General features: G+C 40.9%; 1 pseudogene; it reads right to left on the bottom strand.

Annotated features, from left to right (window-relative positions):
- Positions 1-3,266: 3,266 nt before the first annotated feature.
- Positions 3,267-8,551, bottom strand: LOC104940035 (cytosolic sulfotransferase 2-like; annotated as a pseudogene).
- Positions 8,552-10,344: the final 1,793 nt, after the last annotated feature.

The raw sequence follows: 10,344 nt of genomic DNA on the forward strand, positions 1-10,344 counted from the left end.
TGATCATATTGCCAATGTGTGTTGTGTTACAGAGCCAAGCACACTAAAAGAAGCATTAATGTGTCCTAATGCAAAGGAATGGCAGGAGGTGGCTGACTTGGAATATGAGTCACTGCTAGAAAATGAAACGTTGGACTTGGTGGATTTACCAAAGGATCGCAAGGCAATAGGATCGAGGCGGGTGTTCAAAGTGACGGACGAGTGGAGAGACACAAGTGTAGACTCGTTGCTAAAGGCTACTCACAGATGTATGGTGCTGACTATGATGAAACTTTTTCACCTGTGGTACGATTCAGCTCGATTCGCACATTACTGTCTTTTGCTGTCCAGAATAATCTACATGTACACCAGATCGATGTAGTAACTGCATTCCTAAATGGACACTTGGAGGAAGAAATCTACATGGAGCAACCAGAGGGATACATCAAAACAGGACAGGAACATCTTGGGTGCAAACTGAAGAAGTCAATATATGGACTGAAACAGTGTCCTCGCTGTTGGAGCAAGGCTTTCACAGAGTTCATGAAAGACATTGGCTTTAAACAAAGCACATTAGACCCGTGTGTGTTTGTGAGATCATGACAGGAGCTAGAGATTCTAGCTGTGTATGTTGATGATCTGATTTTGATCACAGAATCAACAGAAAGCATGGATGAGCTGAAACAAGCTCTCAAAAGACGCTACAAGATAAAGGACATGGGAGAGCTGTTCTATATCCTGGGCATCTCTGTTGTTCAAGAAAGAGCAAAGAAGTGCGTCTTTCTGCATCAGAAGCATTACATTGAAACCATTCTCCAGAAGTATGGAATAAGCAATGCTAATCCCATTGCAACCCCTGCTGATGCAAATGTTAAATTAAGAAAAGATGATGGTGTCGGTAAACCTGTGAACTCAAGTACTTATCAGTCCATGGTAGGTAGTTTGTTGTATGCAGCAATGGCCACACGACCAGACATAGCACAAGTAGTGAGTTGTGTCAAAGTTCAATGCAAATCCAAACACTGCACATCTGACGGCTGTGAAAAGGATTTTTCGATACTTGAAAGGTACCGTGAATCTTGCCCTCAAGTATGAGCAGTCAGAGTCAGGAACTTGGTTTCTCAGATGCTGATTGGCCGGAGACCAAGATGATCGTCGCTCAACAACTGGAAATATGTTCTTCCTGAGTGGAGGAGCTGTGAGTTGGTTCAGTAAGAAACAGTCAACAGTTGCACTGTCAACTGCAGAAGCCAAGTACATTGCACTCAGCCAAGCAGCACAAGAAGGTACCTGGCTGAAGCGATTATTGACTGAACTGGGAATGAATGATTCACCTACAAAGATCCTGAAGGACAATCAAGGACCATCGCAATAGCAAAAAATCCAGTCAATCATTCGAGAATGACACATATAGACATTCACCATCATTACATTTGTGAATGTGTGCAGAATGGGCAAATACAAGTACAGTATTGTCCAACAGTTGACATGAAGGCAGATATCTGAACAAAGCCACTTACAAGGCAAAGGTTTGAGTACCTTAGGAGAGAGATGGGACGTACCCTGTTTAAATCTGTGTAAAATCGTTACTGTACTGTTTATTGTTCAATATGTTTTGGAAAAAAATTGTAAGCATAGTAACAGGGAATAAGAAAAAGAAATAATAAGAAAAAACTTGTTTAAGTTTGAAAGGATTTATTATTTTGACATTATTTGTGAAGTTGAGTACTGAAAGTTATAGAAATTGCTTAATTGCCTAAATGCCAGTGTAAAATTAAGTGGAGTGTGGAGTGTTGTAGAAAAGTAATTTGACACAGTGTTGAGAAGATGTTATACTGCCCCCTGGTGATGGCGTTTGTAAGTTTCTTTCTGTTCGGAATAAAAGACACGTAAGACAACAATACATCCTACAGAATGCTATGGTAGTCATGTTGGAAAAAAAGGTGTCACCAGCAAAAAATCCCCACACCATCACGCCTCTTGTTCTGGATACTTTTAATATAATTTTCATGACTGAGTACGCCTTTAATCAAAAATCCTATGCTCGTTTTGCTTCATATTGTATTGACACAGCACAAAAGGAAAGATGCCTCAAATGACTCATTCTGGGTTTGGCAGCAGATCCTCCCAAAATCTAAATGAAACACAAAATTATCTTGTAAAAAAAGTTCTGTATGCACAGATCAAACTGTGTTCAGTTAGAGGCTATTTACAATACAAACATCAGATACTCACAGTATTTGACTATCGGTCTTTGCTCACCTGGAGCTTTTTCCTGGAGTTTATTGGATGATGGTCGGTGTTGGGATATAACTGGTAATTATAATATATGATGACTTATTTCCAGTAAGTCTCAGCGAGTAAGTATTGACAAGATCAAAGTCAAGGTATCTCCAGATAACTGGACTTTCAAATTTTATATAATGTACTTTGTGGGCATTTGGTCTCCTCTAAGACAACTTCCATCCACTGACTGACTGTAAGCAAAAAAGACAATTCAGCTAAACCCTGTGTCCTGTGTTTTGTTTTTTTTTTGGCCTTTTTGAGCTTTATTTGATAGCAACAGCTTGAAGAGTCATAGGAAATGTGGAGAGAGAGAGAGAGAGAGAGAGAGAGAGAGAGAGAGAGAGAGAGAGAGAGAGATGGGGAATGACATGCGGGAGCCATAGGTCGGATTCGAACCCTGGGCTGCCGCAGCAAGGAACATTAAAGAACATTACACATGTCTGACAGTCATCAAGTTTTGATTTCTGTACTTAAGCATTCCTTTTCCGTCCACTCCTTTTTTGACGCTGCTGTCACCCCCCACCCCCCCCAAAACCCTTTTTCTTGCTTTGTCTACCATCCCTCATCCTCTGACCCTCACCCGTCATCCCTCCATACCTCACCCTAACATCCCTCATCCCATCATCCCTCCATCCCTCGACCCCTCTAACACCCCTGCACTCCCTCCCTAAAGCATATCACCCATGCTTCCCAAATGTTACTTGTAATAAACATGTTTAAACTTAATCCGTACGGGCGTGGTCCTTGTTAGTGAACACTTGTTTAAAGATACATTACGCTATGTAATATAATTTTCACGACTGAGTACGCCTTTAATCAAAAATCCTATGCTCGTTTTGCTTCATATTGTATTGACACAGCACGAAAGGAAAGATGCCTCAAATGACTCATTCTGGGTTTGGCAGCAGGGACATGCGGGAGCCATAGGTCGAATTTGAACCTTGGGCCGCCACACCAAGGAACATTAAAGAACATTACACATGTCTGACAGTCATGAAGTTTTGATTTATGCTCATTTTTATTATTTTAAAACATTAGTATTGTGGCAAATGTTCCACACACACTAGACAACATCCTTGTCGATCATATTTAATGTCTAACTTAGTCGCAGCCAGGTCTCTAAACTACAGTACGAAACTGTAGTGTAGTATTCTTCATTTGCAGCCTGTAGTCTTCATCAAATTCTTCATTTTGGGCCACAGTGAAGTGATTCTTCCAGTCACCAACTTTCCCTGGAGAGACAGAGTATCATTCAGGTTAAATTTGGCGCAAAACAACAACAAAAAAGGAACTTCTACTATCTAGATGTTTTTATCACTGTACCTTTCCTCATGAAAGGAGACACCTTGTGATTCATAACTTCGACAGTGGAATAGTTGGTCATTTTGTTTTGCTTCATATTGTCAAACTTCGATTCAGTTGTGACTCTTTCCTTCTCCTCAGCTGAAGCAGAAAAAACAAGAAAGGAACAGAGTCGGTCTACCTCTCGTCCAGAGTCCTGCAGAAAATGTATACATAGTTTTGGGAATATGCTTTCATGCTTTCTTGCCAAGAATTTGGTGAGAAATTCAAGACCACTCTCATACAGTACATCTCATACAGTAAATATGAAATTGGTGGCAGGAGCTTAGCTTAGACTGGAAACAGGAAACCGCTAGCCAGGCTCTGTCCAAAGGAAGAAAGAAAAAATTAGCCTACAAGCAGTTGGTGTTGTGATGCGCCTGTCGTTATCGTTAGAGTAACCTGTTCATTTTTACTGTACAGACACGAGAGTGGTATTGTACTTTTTCAAGTAACCAACAGAACTTTAAAATGTGAACGAGCAGCAGAGGTGAGATACTAACATTTTCTTTTAATAAATAACAGTAAAAACATTTTCAAAGATCAGTTCACCTCAACACCTCGGCTCAACTCGATCATATCTTCAAAGAACATATAGTAAAGATTTGAATAAGTCTGCTTCTTCTGCCACCAGCCGGTCACATGGTCATACCACGGCTTCTCCCAGTTCTGCTCCCAGAAGGACTTGGGTACAAACTGGACTGGTAGATGAGTTTTAATGAGGCGATGAGTGGTGGGAAGCTCGTCTGCCACATCTTTACCTTTTGGTAAGAGAAATATTAGTCACTAACATAGAAGTTCCTCTAACATAAACATTTTTTGAGGATTTGTTCTTTGATAATAAAAAAAAAAGCTTATTATTTTTATAGTTTTACTTTGAAAACTCCTGTGACTGTGTGCTTAACCCTGACTTTGGTGTTTCACTGTTTAAGCAACAAGTGCAGCACATATCATGTTGTGTCTTTTTTTTGTTCTTCTGTTGTTCTTGTTCTGATTTTTTTTTCTCAGTACCTTCTCTGCTTTATGGACTTTAGATTTTCTGCTTACTCCCTGTTGAACTAGTTTTCTTGAACTAGTTGGCTTGCCTAACCATCCTATTTGGCTGTCTGGCCCGTAACTTAAAACTTTTGGATAAAAAATCAGAGTGAATATTGGACTTGCATTCACCAGATCACATTAATGTGATCACAACTTCTACCCCTAAGTGGCCAGAACCATTATCACACTTTGGTTCATATTGCAAATTGGTTAACAACAGTTAATTAACACATCCAGCTGCCCTTTCACCAGATCTTACATAACAAGTGCATGCCGGCTGTACAAGCAAAGCTGATCTGAGGTAGAATGATTAAAACGTGTTTCAGGACTTTGTACAGTGTCTCTCACTGCGATTAAACACATATCAATCATAACAAAATGACGCAAAGTGCACCAATCAAGGGCATTCAGAGCTTTTTTCCCAATGTAATATAAAGTTATCTGTGTGATCGTGACCATATGATTCTACCTGGGGAAGGTACGCAGATCTCCAAAAAATGGCACTCTGTCATAAATAGGAATGGATGCCTGACGCTCTGGACTCGTCTTCCCAAAATACAGAAGATCCAGAATGTAAGATACCTATGTGGTTCCTGAGATCAGATGAATAACAATATGTTCAGTGGCCATAGGAAACATCAATACAGGACATTCATCATCATAACATATTTATACGCTCACACATATAATCCTACCTGCTTTAGGGTAAGTAGCTATAAGGATATCATCTGGTCTCGCTTTGAAGTTCTGTACGTTGTCCCAGTTGTCAGTGAAGTATTTGGTCATGGAGACTCCATGGAAGTCAAACAGTGTTGATCGAGGTGGCGTTGCCATCTGCAACAATTATTTATTTTAAATTTAAAATACCAATTTGCTGTTTTGAATGCAGTCCATGCTGCTACAACTGACAAAAAATTACGACAATATCTGTCCACCGTTGATAAGAAATAATCAAATGACAAAAGACTGGTAGCTAGTACAATACAGTACTAATAAGACGCGCATAGAGTCCTCACTAAAACAGGGAAACACAAAGTACATATATAATTATACATATAAATACAAGTGTTCCCTATCCGCACCAAATTAGACACACACTGAGACATAAAAAGAACAGATTAATTGTTTGCAATGTCTGATTCATAAACTCTTTTGCCTTTCCGGTTCACTCCTGTCAACTTAAATATTCTCCAAATTGTGAAATGGATGTGTGCCTCCACCTTTCAATCATTAAACCCAGCAGGAACACAATTATGCATTAGTGTGCATTTATTGTTACTCTATGTCTCTCGACCAAAGCTCCCTCTCTCTCTCTCTCTCGCTCTCTCTCTCACAAATTCCTGAAATGAATGTAGGTGTGTTATTTTATCAGCTTTGATTTTTACTGGTCAAACATGTGAACCTGTGTAATCAGGTCAGAGGTACTAGAATCCAAAATCAGATTAATCAAATCTGTAAAAACAAACATCATAACAGTATCATAATATGCTGTTTAAAACAAAAACAAAAAATACTGGGAGATATATGGGAGTATATTTCATGGCCAGGGTGCATATTATGACAGAACACCGGATATTCATAAATCAACTCGATCCTATTGGGCGCTCCATATCTTGGTGCACTGTCACCTCTTAAGCATACTACACTGCCTTGATAATAATTATTAATCATTTGATCTTTCATCATCATACTGATGCAGCAGTTTTGTCCACACTTGAACTGGGCTTCAGTTCACAGAGTTAATATTGACACCCACACACCCACAAAATCCAGTACAGCTCTTGTGGTGCATGTAGATCATCATTTTTTTTTTTATCTGGTTTGGTTGCATGGTCATGCAAAGGTTTGCATCATGAACCAAACAATCTGTAACTTTAAGCAAGTGTCGTTGTAAATGTAATGAATCATTGGTTTGCCTGCAGGATACTAAAGTCATGCAGACATCTATAAGCATAACGGTGAATAGAATAAACCAGGGTATTATAACATCAGTAGACATCACTACAGTAGGAAATGTTCCACACACATTAGACAATATACTGGTCAATCATATTTAATGTCTAACTCAGTTACAGCCAGGGGCGCAACTACCTCCTTTCCGAGGGGTATGCAGACACATTACAGGTGCCCCCCCCCCCCTCCTTCTTCAATGTTTACGTGTATAAATCTTATTTATTCATGGACTTATAAAATATTAGACTTTTATTACAGACTTTTATTTTGTTTTATGTATTACAGCAGGTGATCAGCTCAATCAAACACAAAAAATAATGTATAACAATGTAATAACATAAATAACATAAACAAAACATAAATAAGTCCTCTACCTACCACTAAATTGTTACATGTCGTGCCCTTGCACTCGCCCATTTGTCAAGAATGGCATCAAATGAAATAGACCGTGCCACACTGTTTTCAATGGAGATCACTGCTAACTGGGTCAGGCGATCATTGCTCATACTTGAACGAAGGTATGTTTTGATAAGCTTCAGCTTACTGAAGGATCTTTCGGCAGATGCAACCGTCAGAGGCATGGTCAGGAATACTCTAAGGGCTACTGTCAAATTTGGGAACACCAAATCAAGATTCTCCTGTATGAGGAAATTCAACTTCTCAAGAGCCTTGTAACCCTTCAGTAGACGGCTTGCTGGGTATATTTCTTGAATGATATCTCTGGAAACATCACAGGTAGTCAGGGCATATCTGGTAACTGATTCCTCCAGCTCAGCTTGTGTCATGTGCTCCATTTTAGTGATGAATTTAAATTTCTCAGACACAAGCTGAAGATTGGAAAACCTGTCAGACAACTCTTGCAGGACTGTGTCGACAATAACATTGAAAACCATGCACCTAAAGTGCCTCTCTGGTTCCTTTTCATGATGACCAGTGCTGGAATTATCATCTTGGAACCTCTTTTGCTTCCTAACACGTCTCTCTTTGAATTCTGGAGAAGCATCCATTTCAATGGCTATCCTGCGTGCAATGTCAAGTGACTTCTGAAAGCCATCCTCTCTATACTTGAGCAAAAACTCTTTCAGAGAATCGATCAATCTAATGGCTGTGTCCATTGAGACATCTGGTGCTTGTAGTGCCTTGCTTGCAAAGTTGATCTCTGACAATAAGTCATACCAAACCAAGAGGCACACTAGGAACTCCATACTTACAATCTCATTAGACAGTGACTTTGCCTCTGAGACAATTTTGCTGTCTCCTGCCACTTCTTCAAGCTTTTCTAGCGCATCTAGAATCCCCCCCAACTGGAAACGAACAGCTTTGACAAAATAAGTAGGAACTTATATTAAACATCAACTGACACAGAGGCAGTTATATCAATAATATCTCATTGGAAACGAATCTAAAACGTCACTAAATGAAACCATATTCCTGACATCTAAATAAAGTGAAGTTTTGAAAGAATGAAGAACGTGTATCAAGTCCTTCCTCCCACAGTTGGACCTGTCGTTTTGCTAGTAGCTTTGCTATCCTGAATATTTACAAGCCTCCTCTTGATACACTGACATAACTTACCCACTGTCTTTCAACCACTTCGAAAAGCTTTTTTTCATCCCCTCAAAACCTTTCTCCTTCTCCCTCTTCCGTTTTCTGCTTTGTGCTCCGGACAGCTTTTTTTTCTGCCTCTCCATCTTTAGCTGTGACAACGCGATTCAAATGAATGGAAAAAAAAACCGCGCCAGCGCGTGCCCGGAGGGGCGCGCACTGGAACGCCTATAGTGTGCGTGTGTGTGTGTGTGTGTGTGTGTGTGTGTGTGTGTGTGGGAGGGGAGGAGAGGGAGAGGAGGAGAGGAGAGGTGAGGGAGCGAAGGGGCGCCTAATTAGTGACATGCCCCTCTGTTATTGATCATATCATTTACACATGCACAAACAGCTGTTAAATACAGAAAATGCCGACTCGAAATTGTTCCCCCATCGCTTTGGCGCCCCCTCTAACGCGGCGCCCCTATGCGCCGCATATAGTGCATACCCACTTTTTGCGCCACTGGTTACAGCCAACTCTCTACTTCAGTACAAAACTATAGTGTAGTATTCTTCTTTTTCAGCCTGTAGTCTTCATCAAATTCTTAAATTCTTAAATAAAGAAATAGGACACTGCATTGAATATTGTCCCAGTTGTCTGTGAAATAATGAGTCATTGAGATTCCATGGAAATCAAATATTTCTGGTCAGTGTAAATCTATCTTTAACACAAGACAAACAGCCAAAATATACAAATATAAACATGCATTTGTGTGGCTTTAAATAGATAATAAATAATTTAGAGACATACCTACACTTTATTTCTGACACCTTTTTTGGCTCCTGATAATATTTTCCCACACAAGCAAACTTCCCACCTCTTTCTCCTTGTTACATAACACTCTCTGCACTGGCATTTTAAGCCCAGTCCCACACGTGATAGAAAAGTCCAGCCCCTCACTATGTTGTCAGATTTGCTCAAACTCACAAGACTGCCATTCGTACTCCTTTAGTGTACTTTACTTTTAAGGTAGTACTACATGGGAAGTATAATAAAACATACAAAACCTCTGATCATTGTGTGAGATTAAGCTGCACTGCAGCAACTTGTTTGTGCAGAAAATAATGAAAGAACATTGTTTACTGTCAGCTGCAGACAATGAAGTCAGTGTTTTAAAAAGCAGCTTTTCTTTCCGCCCTGAAAAAAAAACCTCGCCAGTTTTCTATACCGCTCATTTCCACGTCAAGTTAGTGGAATGGGCGCCCTACGGTGGCCGGGAACCCTCAATGCTGCAAATAAAAGAAACGCCACTGCAAATAAAAGAAACGCCACTGCAAATAAAAGAAACACCACTGCAAATAAAAAGAAACACCTCTGCAAATAAAAAGAAACGCCACTGCAAATAAAAAGAAACACCTCTGCAAATAAAAAGAAACGCCACTGCAAATAAAAGAAATGCTGCAAACAAAAAAAATTCACAATGTAAGTGAATTACCTGGGACCAGCGCCGGTCCTGGCCACATTTGCGCCCTGGGCGAACCCCCCCCCCCCCCCCCCCCCCCCCGAGGCGTCTGCCGACGCCCCCTCTGCCTTGTCAACACCCCGCTACGGGGCGCCCGCTCCGCTAACTTAATGAGCGGTATCGAAAATTACCGAGGTTTTTGCTTTTTCGGGCTTCGTGCGCCCCCCACGGAGAATGCGCCCTGGGCGCCGCCCACATTGCCCATAAGCTAGGACCGGCCCTGCCTGGGACTATTATTGCAGTGCACCTGTGTTTTTTTTGTGTGGCCTTCATTGGCCACTGCACTTCGGTAAAGTTAACACACGGATATTTTCACCGTAGTAAGACAGACAACGAGTACAACCTATGTTCATCAAAACGAGCCAAAACTGAAGCCCCGGTACACACAACCGCTCCACGTTTCAAACAGATTTTCCCCGCTCAGCGACACACCCGCTAGAGAAACCTCTGGTCATTGGCAGCTCATAGTCCGAAACGTGAAGTTAGCGACACCGGGGGCCATATTAAATGCATCCGGGGCCAGAGCGGGCGACATCGAGTCTTTTTTGAACTGCTGGCTAAGGATAAGCGTAAATACAGTAAGATTTTATTCACGTCGGCGGTAAGACACCCGGTTACGCCATCGGAGGTCACTAAAATTAATGTTTCATCTGTGTGTGAATACGCCAAAACGATGTCGGACTCCGTAGTTTTCTCTGGTCCC

The sequence above is a fragment of the Larimichthys crocea genome, unplaced genomic scaffold (assembly GCF_000972845.2).
Source record: "Larimichthys crocea isolate SSNF unplaced genomic scaffold, L_crocea_2.0 scaffold97, whole genome shotgun sequence".
NCBI classification, from domain to species: Eukaryota; Metazoa; Chordata; class Actinopteri; family Sciaenidae; genus Larimichthys; species Larimichthys crocea.